The sequence below is a fragment of the Neovison vison genome, chromosome 4 (assembly GCF_020171115.1).
Source record: "Neovison vison isolate M4711 chromosome 4, ASM_NN_V1, whole genome shotgun sequence".
Classification (NCBI taxonomy): Eukaryota; Metazoa; Chordata; class Mammalia; order Carnivora; family Mustelidae; genus Neogale; species Neogale vison.
The window spans coordinates 220093681-220107875 of NC_058094.1; positions in this window are offsets into that span (position 1 = coordinate 220093681).

Consider the following 14195-nt stretch of genomic DNA (forward strand, 5'->3'; position numbering starts at 1 on the left):
TAACTAACTATCTTTCCCCCCAAATTACCCAGCTGGAAAGAGAAGGAGCAGGAGCATAGACTCAGCCCCTCAGGTAGAAAATTCACTCGGGAAGCTGTAGGAAAAATCTTTTATGTGTCTGTTCATCTGTTTTTTAAATAATTAGAGCTACTTTGTTTAGGGTTTTATTTGCTACACCTTCTCTCACTGTTGTCTTTCTTTTATGAAGGTGGGGCCGTAAGCTGAAGAGAGGAACATGTCTATCCACACTCCTAAATTTTGAAATGCCAAGGGAGATTTGCAGCCCCTGGTGTAGGTCACGAGGCACAGATGACCAGAGTGTCGGTTCCTACTTATCAATGTCAGTGTTTTGTATCAGAGTCTCTGTCTCAGGGAGACAAGAAAGTGACTCAGGCCACCCCCACATTTAGTCAGCCTTGGGGCAGCTCTTAGTGGCTCACAGGAGGCCTCCTTGGCTGAAGGCACCCGAAGTGGGCATGCCATGGGGCTACTAGGGAACTTAGGGACCTCGGGGAAGGGGCCGCAGGAGGTTATCTGGTGGTAGCACCTGGAATGGCAGTGCATCTGCATGGAAGTCAGAACGGCAGTGATGGCGGCAGGGATTCTTTTAAATGAGAGTCATTTACTTAATCCTCTGGGAACAGGAAGACAAAGAAGGGAGCTGGAAGTTGCTGACACAGAGGAACAGGCTCAGAGCGAAGTCATGAGTGGGTGGGGGAGTCAGTGGTGTGCGGATGGAATTCCCTCGGAGGAGGAAGTACCCCTTGAGTCTTCGGTGGTCTGTGGAGTTCTTTTCCCCACCGCACCCCCCTTTCGGCTGGGTTCCCCTAGTAGTCAGTTGATGAGTTTCCTGGCCATTGTGGGGGGATGGGACGTTCCTAGGGCAGAGCAAGTTTGCTGAGGGAGACATCCGGCTCAGGGCAGCTGATTATACAGGACAACACATTCCATAACAGAAATTCTCCGGTTTCAGTGTGGCTGGTGGGGGCAGAGAGACCTCACTTGACCAATGTCCGATCTGTTGGGCGTTGAGGAAGATAAAGCCTTTTAGATTGGCATAGGTCATTGCTGGTTTGACTTTTAGAGGAAGTTTGAAACTTTACAGAACATTAGGGATCAAGGTAAGGTGAACTCATGGCCACGTGTACTGAGATAAGGAACTTGGCAGCGTGGGCAGCGGCGGCGAGCGGTCTCTGGTGCAGCGACTGGAGACACACCTCTACGTGTGAGGCAAAGTCTCCTGCCTGGGCAGTTCACCACCACAGAATCCATTGTCCAGGGTCCTGTGGTTTCATTCAGCACAGGACAGGACTTAAACGAATGTTTTCCTGGTGACTCTAATAGACTCTATTCTTTTTATCAAGGGGATGCATTTGCCCTGTCTTCTCTTTGAAAAGCAGCCCTGGGGGAAAGGCTATAAGAGAATTACTGAAGATTTGGGGTTTCTCTCCAAACATTCTGATGAGAGAGGCCAGTGGGTTCTAAGCCAACAGGATCTTACATCTCTCAGAGAAGAGAGGCTTTGGTCCAACGGGCCCAAACGATGTCAGTGCTTTACAACTGCTTCTGTGTTGGCCCCAAGTATATTTAGGGTTTCGGGGGTACCATCTTCATCATGTCCAGGTCACAGCCAGCAGCAGATCAAGCAGGGTGCCAGGACCAAGGAAGCAGGCCCGAAGTGTAGGCAACCGTGAGGCAACAATTAAAAAGGGGAGTCCATCAATAGCAAGAGAGATGGAGCAGATGGAATCTTCAGAGGTCCAGCAAATTCTCAGCACTCACACATCCCAGAGCCCCTGACAGAGAAGGGAAGAATCAGATGGGGAACGCTGGGCAGCTGCTTCTTGCAGCCTACCTGCCAATGTCATAGTCTTCCGTCTGAGAGAATCAGGGAGAACCCGAAATTGGAAGACTGGGTCCTGAGCATCACTGATAGCTTCCGGGCCAGTATTTATTAACTCAAAGGAGAGGAGCAGCCACAGCACATCATGCCTCTCACACCCCTGCTGGCACCCCTCTGAATGCCCAGCTCCCCCAGGAGAGCCGCTGCCTCTGCTTACAACACACCCTCCCCTGGTCTTGCCTCTGAATCATGGCCTGCTGGGTGAGGCTCCATGACTACCTGCCAGACTTCTCTGTCACCAGCTGACAGTTGACAGCCCCCTTTTCGGATTCCCCGAATTTACCCCCGTTCTGGGTTCCCAGCCCCTTGCCTTCCTTAAATTTTGGGATGTCCTGCAATCTCAGCATGGATCCCTCTTGCAAATGTTTTCTTGGACAAGCCTCTGTTTTTGCTGCAAAGTCTAACTGCCTGGAACCTTTTCTTCTCTCCCGTGACTGGTCCAGATCCCCAATGAGGAGTTTACTGCAAAATGGGTCAATGTAGCTCCAGCTCTGCCCGTCTCAGTCTGTTTTCTTCTCCCATGAGCGAGCCAGTCCGGCTCCAAGAGGACGGCAGAGGCGTCTTCCCGACCGTGGAAGAGCAGAGGATATGCAGGGCATTAAGTAGTGGTCTGTGAGTGTCGGAACTAGACAAGACCTTAGACATCAAGTCTGCTCCTAGTGTTTCACAGACACAGAAGATTGGTCTCTCCAGTCTTCACAATCCTACAGCTAAGGGGCTCAGTTAATGACCTAAATTCATGTTTTCCAACTCTCTTCTAGCATTCTTTTCCCTGTCTATGATGCTACCTTAAATGTATGGTGGGTCATTTTTCTGGTTTATATTACGTAAAATGTATGTAACACTAAACCCTGTTGAAATACCTTCAGGCCCCCTACTCTTTTTGCTCATGTAGATTGATCAGCTCCTTCTGGGACCTAAAAGGTAAAAACAATGTTGTTCTAAGAAGGTGGGTTTCATGTTAAGTGTTCTTACCACAATAAAATTAAAAACAAGAAAGAAAGAAAGTAGAGAACATTGTTTTAGCTTAGGAGTTCCAGAGGTTTGTTCTTTGGGCTTGAGAATGGGTGTGTAAGGGAAAAAAAAAAAAAAAGAATGGGTATGTAATCTTTATGTATATGTTCAGGTCATTGTTTGGTTTAGGTGTTTTTCATGGTGATAAGCTGCAGGGGACAAGGCTTTCCTTTTCTGGGTGTCAGGGTGGGTGGGTGTTCACTTGAGGGCTGTTCATGCACCAAAGTAATCACGATTGTCCTGCCAATGGGCAGTGGACCCACCCCGACGGGAAAGTCCAAAAGAAACTGGAAATTTTGAGCTCTGAGTGGTGTGTACATGTTTTTCTCAAACAATATATACTTGTTTTAGGGGGGAAAATGTACTTATTCTTAAATTGGCTCCACAGCCCCACATGGGGTTTGAACTCATGGTCCTGAGATTAAGAGTCACATGCTCTATTGACTGAGCTAGCCACAACCCCCTCCCCCCCAGAAAAAATCTAAATACACACAAGCAGAAAGAAGGACACCAAAGCCCTCACCTATTTCTTACACTATCACTATTTTACAGCATTTCCTTTCAGACTGACTCATGCATCTAAAAGCACTGACGTGGTTGGTGGTAGTAGACACTGGATTTTATTACTGACGGTGGAAAATTGTGTTGAGGGAGGAAACAGGAGCAATTTCTGCATTCTAAAGTGGGAGCTGGAATTTGCCACTTGATCTTTCTCTCCCTGTATCTCAAGTTTCCTTCATAGCCCAAGTTCTTGGAGGAGCTGCCGACATCCGTCCCCATTTCCTCACCTCCATTCATTCCTCATCCCACACCAACCTGGTGTCTTCACTTCACTGAAACAGCTTGCGTGGTGGTCTCACATCTCCTCCATGTGAGCAGATGGGGTTCATTTCTAATATTAACTTGACACATCAGGACCATTCCACAGTTGACCACTCCCTTGTCCCTGAACATCCTTTCCTGGTTTTCCTCCTGTCTTTCTGGCTGCTCCTTCTCTGTCTTCTTTCTTTGCTCGTTCATTCATTCATTCATTCATTCATTCATTCCATATTACAAGTATTTCTTGAGCACCTATATAGCAGAACTATTCCAAGTATTATGGGCTCAAACTCATGCCTTCACGGGGCTCACAGTTTAGTGAGAAGTAGTTGGGAGGAGATATCAATATAGAAATTAAATAAGTATTATAAATTTTTTTTTTTTTTTGCTATTGAAGCCCAGGACCTAATAGTAGAATATATTTAAGGAGATAGATGCTATGAAGAAAAATGAAAGAAAGGAAGATAATAAATAAACAGGATTAGTGTATGTAGTTTTTTCTTTTTTCTTTCTTTTTTCCTTTTTCAGAGAGAAAGAACATATGCATGCATGTGCTCATGCATGCACTGGGGGAGGGGCAGAGGGAGAGAGAGGGTATCTTAAGCAGGCTCCATGCAAGGCTTGATTTCACCACTCTGAGATCATGACCTGACACAAAATCAAGAGCTGGATGCTTAACTGACTGAGCCAGCCAGGTGACCCATATAGTTTTTTAGCATATAGTTTTAAGCATATGTAGTTTTAACTCTCAGTGAGGGTGGCCTCACTGAGAAGGTGGCATTTGAGGAAGAATATGAAGGAGATGTTAGAGTGACCCATGCAGATGTCTGGGGAAAGCCTTCTAAGCAAAGGGATAGCAGGTGCAAGGCTCTTGGGTGGGAATGTGACTTTCATGTTGGAGGGGAAGCAAGGAGGCCAGTGTGTTTGGAGCAGAATGAGTCATAGAATATGAGCTCAGAGAGTATGTGGGACTCATTTGAGGAGAGCCTTGTACTCTGGCTTTCATTCTGAGTGAAATGAGAAAGGAGAGTTTTGATCAGAGTAACATGATGTGAAATAAGATGAAAGGGTAACATTAGCGTCTGCATTTTGAGTAGACTGTAGGGAGGCAAGATAGTTCAGTAAATCAGGGGAGATGATGGAAATTCTGACCAAGAGGGTAGTGATAGAGATGGGGAGGAGTGGCCAGATTCTGGAAATGTTTTGAGGACAGAGTCAACAAGATTCCATGGATTTGGAGTGCCAAAGAAAGAGAGATGTCAGAGATGTCTCCAGAATGTTTAGCCTGAACCAAAGAATGGAGTTTCTATCAGCTGAATGAAGGATGGTTATGGGTAGAACAAGTTTTGGGGGGGGGGAAGAGTAGAAGTTAGGCTTTGGGCATATTTGAAATGTCAACTAGATAATCAAGTGGGAATGAAGAGTAGGAGGTTAGATGTATGTGTTGTTGGGTAATAGGAAAGATCCACATAGAGGTACACATTTGGGGATCATTAGCATAGACGGCATTTACAGGCTTGAGACTGGGTATGGCCATCAAGGAGAGTGCCCAGATGGATGGACTCAGGGTGGACTCAAGATGCAAGAACTCAATCCCAACACATAGAGGCTGAGCAGAAAAGCTGGAGCCAGAGAAGGAGAACGAGAAGTATGGACCAGTGAGGTTGAGGAAAATAAGAGTACATGATGCGCAGAGAGTGAAGCAACAGATGCTTCATAAAAAAGAGAGTAAACAACTGAATCAAATATAGCAGATATGTCAAGAAAAGTAGGAACCGTGAGTTGTTCATTGACTGGCAATAAGGAGGTCATCACTAATCTTGAGAAAGGTAATGTTGGTACGGTGCTGGTGGTCAAAGATGACTAGAGTAAGTTAAGAGAAAATGGGAAAAGAGGAATTAGACATAACATGTATACAGAACTCAGGAAATGAGCAGAGAAATGGAGAGCTAGCTGGGAGGGGGGATGGGGTCAATTTTTAAGTTGGGGCAAACACTAGCAAATATCTGTATACTGCTGAGAATGATCTGGTAGAGAAGGACACTGAAATTCAGGGGAGTGCATTAATTCCTGGAGCAACATCCTGGAGCAGATGAGAAGTTGTAGAATCTAGTGCAAGAGTGGTGGTAGCTTTATGCATCATTTTATGACACTAAGAGGAAGGAGAGCAGAGGGCAGGAATGCAGACTCAGGTTGGGGGTGGACACGAGGGGAGCCTGGGCAAGGGCTTTTCCATTTCGTCAATCTTCTCAGTGCAACAGGAAGCAAGGTCATCAGCTATGGTGGTGGATGGGGAAGAAGTTGAAGAGAGGGAAGATCTAGAAGTCTTTCAAAAGAGTAAGGAAGTGAACGGACAAGAGAAATTTGGGTGCTTATGGGGAAGTAGAGTTGTTGAGCAGCACCTGAAGGCCTGTTGTCATGAATTTTAAAATGAGATTGGTCAGAAGGGCTGTGTGTTTGCCTCCGCTCCATAGAGGTGCCTGGCTGCGGCTATGGGTTTGGTAGAGTTGGGTTGACCCCAGGGTTGGGTTTTGCCCAGTGAGGACCACAAAATGGGAGGCAGAAGGAAGTTGAAAGCAGGTGCCAGGGAGTACCTCCCATGATTGCCTGAGGCATTTAAGTTGGGTAGGGAGGCCATGATGTTGGGGGAGGTAAAGAGAAAAGCTGACATCAGTGGTAGGTCCTGGTGTGTCCAAGGATTGTTAAGGGTAAGCTAGAAGAAGGGAATAAACTGGAAACATATAAGGAGCTGGTTGGAGAGAGGGTTGCTTGAAATTGTGATTGGGAAGGGGTAGTACAAGGGCTTCTAGAGCTGGGCTGTCCATTATAGTAGTCGCTAGTGGCTGAGCACTGAAATGGGCCTCTTCTGAATCCAGATGTGCTGTAACGCTAAAATGTGTACCAAATCCCCAAGGTTTAGTACAAAAAATGTAAAATGTTTTATTAATAATTTTAGAATATTGTTTACATGTTGAAATGATAATATTTTGGATATATTACATTAAATGTATTATTGAAGTTACTGTGACCTGTTTCTTCTTCTTCTTTTTTTAAAGATTTTCTTTATTTATTAGAGAGAGAGAGGCAGAGATCACAAATAGGCAGAGAGGCAGGCAGAGAAAGAGGAGGAAGCAGGTTCCTTGTTGAGCAGAGAGCCCTAGGTGAGGGAGGGAGCTGGATTCCAGGACCCTGAGATCATGACCTGAGTGGAAGGCAAATGCTTAATCCACTGAGCCACCCAGGCACCCCTCTTCTTTCTTTCTTTTTTTTTTTTTTTAAAGATTTTATTTATTATTTGACAGAGACAGAGAGTGCACAAGTGGGGGAGTGGCAGGCAGAGGGAGAGGGAGAAGCAGGCTCCCGCTGAGCAGAGAGCCTGACCTGGGCTCAATTCCAGGACATTGGCTCATGAGCTGAGCCAATGGCAGATGCTTAACCGACTGAGCCACACAGGAGCCACCCTTTAGATTATTTTTTAAATTAAATAATGGCTCATGTCACATTTCTGTTGGTCAATATTGGGTTAGGGTATTACCATGGGAATAGTGGTTGAGGCAGAGCAAAGACATGGGATGAGAGAAGTGTAAGGAACAGAGAGATGCAGAGGGAAGGAAGGATCTTCTTTGTGATGTTGAAATCACCAAGACTTAATAGCAACGTTGTTTTGGAGAAAGTGCTAGTGAGCTAGGACATGACAATGTTTGAGAAACAAGGAGAAACGGCCAATGGCAATAGATGGCTGTGCCACAGACGGGCAGGAGGTGGTATAGTTTGATGACGAGATAGTCAAAGCTGGGGATTTTAGGGAAGAGGCAAGGAGAATAGTGTGGAAGTAGTAATGAGGATGGAAAGGGAGATCTGTGTCCACATCCAGTGCTACTGGTAAGAAGTCTAGGGGGGAATTTTTTACTGCCACTTGAGTGGGCTGCAGAGGGAGGTGTGTCCTCAGAGGTGATTCAGGTTAGAGCAAGTGGGGAGAGAATGCTGGAAGAACACACTGGCAGCGGCTATGAGATCCTGAGGGTCAGGCACTGGTTTCCAGAGGTGGGCAGAAGAGCAAGCATGGGGGGGGGTGGAGCTGGGCACCTGGGTCTTCTTACAGTGACAGACACATGGGGTTAAGGGGCTTAATGCAATGGAGCACAGGGAGGCCAGGTGGGGAGGGGAGGAGGAGCGGGGTGGAGGCGGCCTTTCATCACTCCTACTGGAGGTGCGGAGGGGCCTGGAGAGGGGCTTCCTTATTCGGAGAGTTGGGCCTCCCTATCCACATGTCCCACAAATGCTGTAATCCGTCAAAGCCCTCTCAACTACTCACAAGGCGGTTTTTTCAGTCAATAGCAGCTTCACATTACTACCTGGAGCCAGATGACTTGTAAAGGTGGATATTCGGGGGAGTTCTCTCTACTCTGCTCTGGACCAGGACAGCCCATGGCCTACTGTACACCCTCTCATTCTCGGCAAGTCCGGAGGAAAACACACGGTCTTCCTCTTAGAACTGCAGCTCTCAGCCCTGAGCACCACACTCTGGGGAGGTACCAGCCAGACGCTGTGCTGGGTCCACGAGGTCTCTTTCTCCTCAGCGGCCCCGTCCTCTCCCCTCCCTGCCCAGGCATCACATTCAAGCCATCCTTAGGTTCTGCCGATTATTCCTTCCCGAAACAGCCCTCGATCTATCCACTTTTGTGCATCTCCACAAACGTCCTCCTCCCACATGAGTCTGTCCGTATCTGTAGCAGACCCTCCTGCTGTTCTCCACCTTGCCCCCAACGTGAGATTTTCAAAATCCCTGTCTTTTCATGCCATTCTTTTCAACCTGGAAGTCCGGAGTGGCGCCCACGGCTCGCGGGACAAAGTGCGCTCCGCATCTCTCGCCCGCCCCTTCTCTACCTGTCCCGGAGAGGAGCGCGCTTCCGCCGCACCCTCGGAGGGCCCGGCCCCCCCACCCGGGCAGCGCGTGCCGACAGCCAGCGAGGGCTTTGCTCTTGCTCCGGCCTCGGCGTGGACTGCCTTTTCCCTCCCACTTGGCCTCCTTAACTCTTATCTTTCAGATCTCAGCGTGGCCATCCCTTCCTTAAGCCCCCGCACCAGATCGCATCTCCCCTGAGGTATCATATGTCTCCCCCCACTCCCAGGACCCAGTAACAGCTGCAGTTTTGCATTTACGATATTTGATTAATATTTCTCTCCCCTAGTAGCCTCTCCAAGGGGGTGGCCCTTCCCGTGGGCTTGAGCTCCTCGTTCAATATTGCATCAAAGTCCTGCACACAGTAGGTAATCAATAAATCTTAAATGGATAAACGAACGATTCAAGATAATTTAAAAGCCCTTAAATACAGGCCTTTCTGATCTAGCATGAGATTTGCATGGCTCGGGAACTCACATTCAGGCTGCAAGTGCAACCCCCCCCCCCCCACCTTTGGCTGGCGCTGTGCTAGGTCTGCTAGGCTCTGCTACTACAGAGATTAGGGCAGGCTGGGGGGAATTGGGTGGGTTGCTTGTAGCCTAAGCGTGTGTCCTCTGCTAGCTTCTCACACTCGGGTACAAAGGCTTGTCTCTTGGTTTCTGGAGAAGCGAGAGAAGCGAGCCTGTGGAGGAAGACGGCTGTGTTCTGGGTGGATCCTCTCTTATCTTTCTAAGACTGGGTGTCCGTTTGCCACGTGGGTGGCATCTCCGGATGGCAGGTAAATAAACCCAGGGGCAGGTAGGCGCTGGAGGAAGCTTGAACAAGCTCTGTGGCTTTGCTCTGGAGCGCCCATTTCCTTTGTCAGATTGGCCAGTGGGTTTCTTCATATTAGGCCCATCTTCTTAAAGGGAGTGGAGGTGGCAGGAACCACTCGAGAAGCATCAGTACTCCTCATCTCAAGCGGCTAGGTGTATCTCGCTATAGTTAACCCCCCTACTTCCCGAGGTGTTTACTCTCTAGAGCAACCTAATCTGCAGTTTTCCATGGTGAACACAGGAGCTTTGAGGCCAGACCATCTCTGATTTTGGCGTGCCTGGGTTCAGGGAGAAGGAAGGCAGCAGATGTCTCACTAGTGGCCGCCTCCCGCCTTCATTCCCCCCGTGCCAGGAACCTGCCTGTGCTGCTGTGGGAGGCCTGGGTGTCTTTTCCTGTCTGCCCTTCCCAGCTCCCTGGGCTGCTGACTCTCCGCCATCTGACCATCTGTCCTACTCTGCCCTCCACAACCACCATGCATTTCTGCCTTGCTGACACTTGCAGTGCCTTTGGGTGCCCATCTGGCTCAGACCTGGGGATGTATGGAGGCCTGACTTCTGCTGCTCAACTGACCTCTGTTCCCTGGATGACCTATGCAGGCTCTGCTCACTGCTGCTTGGGACCTGGTGGGATGATCATCATGAGGTTTAAGGGGCCAGGTCACCCAGCTATTGTAAGGAGTGTGACCACACCAAGCAGCACTGTGGGGGTGGGTGAAAGCTTCTTTCATAACCTTAACATTTACCTTATTATACTAAAATATCCATGTAAGTGTTTTCTCCTCTTGATGGAGAGTTCCTTGAAGGCAAGAACTGGCTTTATCTTTATATCCAGAGTGCCTAGAATATAGAAGTTATTAGTAAATATTGGTTGAACCGAAGTGAGAGAGGGAAGAGAAAAGTACATTGAGGATGCTGTTTCGATATCAGCCTGTTGGGGCGACCTTGGAAGAAAGGAGGACAAAGGGGGCATTTGTGGTTGTCAGTGCATCCTTTCCAGGGGGGTTGTGGGGGGGGGAGGGGTGTGACTCCTGGGCCGGGCAGGACCCTCCTCTTCCTTGGCTTTGCCACCAAGCTTCCTGGGTCTTGTTGAGTACTTCAGCAGCCCCTACCCAGCCCCTACCCAGCCCCTGCCTGGTATCTATTCTTCCAGGTACAAGTTTATCTTGTACCCACAAGAAATGCAAGTGGGACTAGGAGAGGAGTAAATATTGGAGGAAGGGGGAGAACTGTAGACCATGTGCTCCCGGTACCCCCCCAGTGCAAGAGAGCACTCCAACAGGAGGAAAGAGACCATGGCGTTGTCATTGCTCCTCTTTCTTTCTTTTCCTTTTTAAAAAAATTATAAAAGTAATGCGGGTTCATGGAGAAAAAGACCATGGTTATAAAAGTCTTCTGCTTGGGCGCCTGGGTGGCTCAGTGGGTTAAGCCGCTGCCTTTGGCTCAGGTCATGATCTCAGGGTCCTGGGATCGAGTCCCGCATCGGGCTCTCTGCTCAACAGGGAGCCTGCTTCCTCCTCTCTCTCTCTCTCTGCCTGCCTCTCTGCCTACTTGTAATCTCTCTCTGTCAAATAAATAAATAAAATCTTTAAAAAAAAGTCTTCTGCTTGCCCTCAGTTCCAAACCATAACACCAGCCACTGTTAACAACTCTGTGAGAAGCCTCCTGGAAATGTTCCATCATACAAAACTATATATTATACAAAAGTGTAATATACAACGAGGTTTCTTGTAGCCTAAGCATGTCCTCTGATAGCAGCTCACACTTGGGTATAAAGGTTTGTCTCTTGTATGTATATATATATATATATATATATATATATATATATGAAATCTCCAAAGTGCCTATCTATATCTATATATCTTTATCTAATCTCACAAATACAAAACACGAGTGTGTATACACACACATGCAGATGGACAGACAGACAGATAGGCACCAGGACTTCAATAAGGGATGGAACTGGAGGCTGACCTGAAGAGGTCGTCGATGCAGCAGGCTGGGGCTTTTGAAGGAAAGAAATGAGGGACCGCAAGAGTCTAAGTGGAGGGCGGGGGTGTCTTCAAATAATAAAATATTTGCATTGGAATTTTTCTCTTTTTTTTTGGTGTTACAATTTTTTTTTCTTTTTTCAGTTTTGGAGGTGAAGAAAATCCAACATCTGGTTGGCTTCAGTTTCCTTACCTGAAAAATGGGATAATAATGTACATTCCTCACAGATTTATTGTGAGGATAAAATAGGGGTATATGTTTAAAGTGTTTAGTTTTGTGCTTCGCTGCACACCCGAACCCTTACCTCGTGTGCTATTATTAGTGGTGTGGGTGATGTTACATGGTGGTGGTGTATTGTCCTGCTATAGTCTCAGCAGCCAGCACCACGCCTGGAGCCCTGTTGACCCTCTGTCCATCGGCAGCCAGCACACAGAAAGAACTTCGTGATGACATCCCTCTTTTCATTACTGAATTCGTTGCCCTGTTCCCTTCTTCTTCCTCTTTTTTTTTTTCCCTTGACTGCCTCTAACTTCTTATTTATGTTGTGTGCCCTTGAAGCAAACTCTCTGAGACCTGGTGAATACAAATCCTCAGAGGTGTGTAGGGATGTTTTCTGTGGCAAAAGGTCACTGCCAGTTTCCTCCTGTCCTCTCTCTCACCTGGCCCCAGGCTGTTGGAAATGATTTGGTGGGAACATCTATACACTTGCTGCACTTTACACATATTCCCCCAAAAAGCCAATTAGAACTGCTTACTTAAGAAAATACTTAAGAATCTGTAGGGCTTCTCTTATTCATTGTGTACGTTCTGATAGCATTGACCCTGAAGCTGCACTTAAGACATCTTGGCCTAGTGAATGTGTCCTTCTGAGATGCTCTGCAGTGTTTCTACTTGTATTTAGGAAAGCTGGCTTAAAATTCTTGGGTTTAATATTCTGTATCCCAAATGCTCTTAGTTGTCAGTAAAACTAAGCCTGCCTACGCACTCTTCTATTCTTGATTTATAAATAGGTTCAGCTGCCTAACAATTAAACGTACTATATTTTGCACATGCATATTCCTTAAGGAGACATTTGGAGGGTAGATGGCTTTTACTCTTGCGATGCTATCTGGAAACCATCTTCCTAAATTTTTTCCCCAAATGGGTGTATAGTCGGCTGTTGAACAACATGGGGGTTAAGGGACCTGACCCTTGTGCAGTCAAAAATCCACCAATAACTTCTGATTCCCCCAGACTTCACCAACAGGCTGCTGTTGTCTGGAAGTAACATAAACAGACCATGAACACATATTTTATATGCTATATGTATTGTATACTGTATTCTCACAATAAAGGAAACTAGAGAAAATGTTAACTAGATCTTAAGGAAGAGTAAATACATTTACAGTATTGTAATTATCAAAAGACAAAACAAAATAACCCTGTTTATAAATAGACCTTCACAGTTCAAACCAATGCCGTTCAAGGACCAACTGTCTTTTGAAGGGTTGGCAATGAGACTTTGGGTCTGCAAAGCCCAAGACACAGTCTCCGACATGCACGGAAAAATCTAGTATCAAATTTCCAGCAGATCTTCATAGGGACAGGCCCAGGACCTGCTCCTACGTGTCAGAGGAGATCTGCACTGCAGGCTCAGTATTATACATGGCCACACATGCTGTGGCTGCGAGAAATCCCAGTGACGACCGTAGGACGCTAGAGAAAAGAAGAGTGGGGTCATAGAAGGAGATGAAAATGTAGTCACAGGTAGAATAAGTTCTTGGATAAGGTGCATGAAAGGAGCAGGGCTTTGTGTGTAGCAAGGCCCATGAGAGGTCTGCCTGCCAACCTCCAGGGGGAACTGGTTCTAGGTTAATCCACCAGAATTTCCCTTCTGGGCAGAACTGGGGCTTGAAAATAATACTGAGCAATATATGGCACTTTCAGGTATGGAGTTTTGTTTATTTTTCCATAACACTGCAATAAGGTTGGTGGATTGAAGATCACCCCCTCTTTTACAGAGAAAAATGAAGCAGAGAGAATGAAGACAGTTGTCACTTATTTGGGGCGCTCAGGCTGGGTCTCTGAACCCTGACCTCATTCTGCTCTCTTGAATCCAGGGTTGCTTTACCTGATACCAGGGCGCAGGGAAATGAGCTCTCACATTACGTCCCTCAAGACGCCTAGTTCTAGTCTAGACCCTGCAGATGACTGGGTGGGACCTGGCCCCATCTCCTAAGTCCCCAGCCTGTTTTCTTGTGCGAATGGGAGGGCTGAGTCTGGAGGTCTCTAGAGCACAGCCCAGAGGCTCCTTGACCGTGTGGAATGGCCCATTACTAGGGCCAAGGACTGACCGAGCACACTGAGTATGGTGCCCACAAGAGCGCTGACTGCCTTAGATGGCAGTGAAGGCTGGGAGCACAGAATGAAAGAAAAGGAAGCACCCGCGGGTGATATATTGGCCCCACAGGCTGAAATGCCCTATGTCTCCTACTTTGCAAGTAGTGATGTGTTGGAATTCAGGCAGCAATTTGGTAAATTTCCCATTTGAATTAAAAACAAAGAGAAAAAGAGCCTAGATCTGGCCCTTTTTCGTAGCCTGGGGCCGAGTCCCCAGGCCTTGGAATCGGGTCGGACCAGTGGGGAGCTCCACCGAACGCAGGCTCCGCTTGTCCCGGGGCGGCCTCGCGGCCCAAAGCCTCTCGGAAGGGTGGGTCACGGTGGGCGCTGAAGTACTGTCGAAGCCATGTTGCGGGGTTCCACCTCCGTCCTC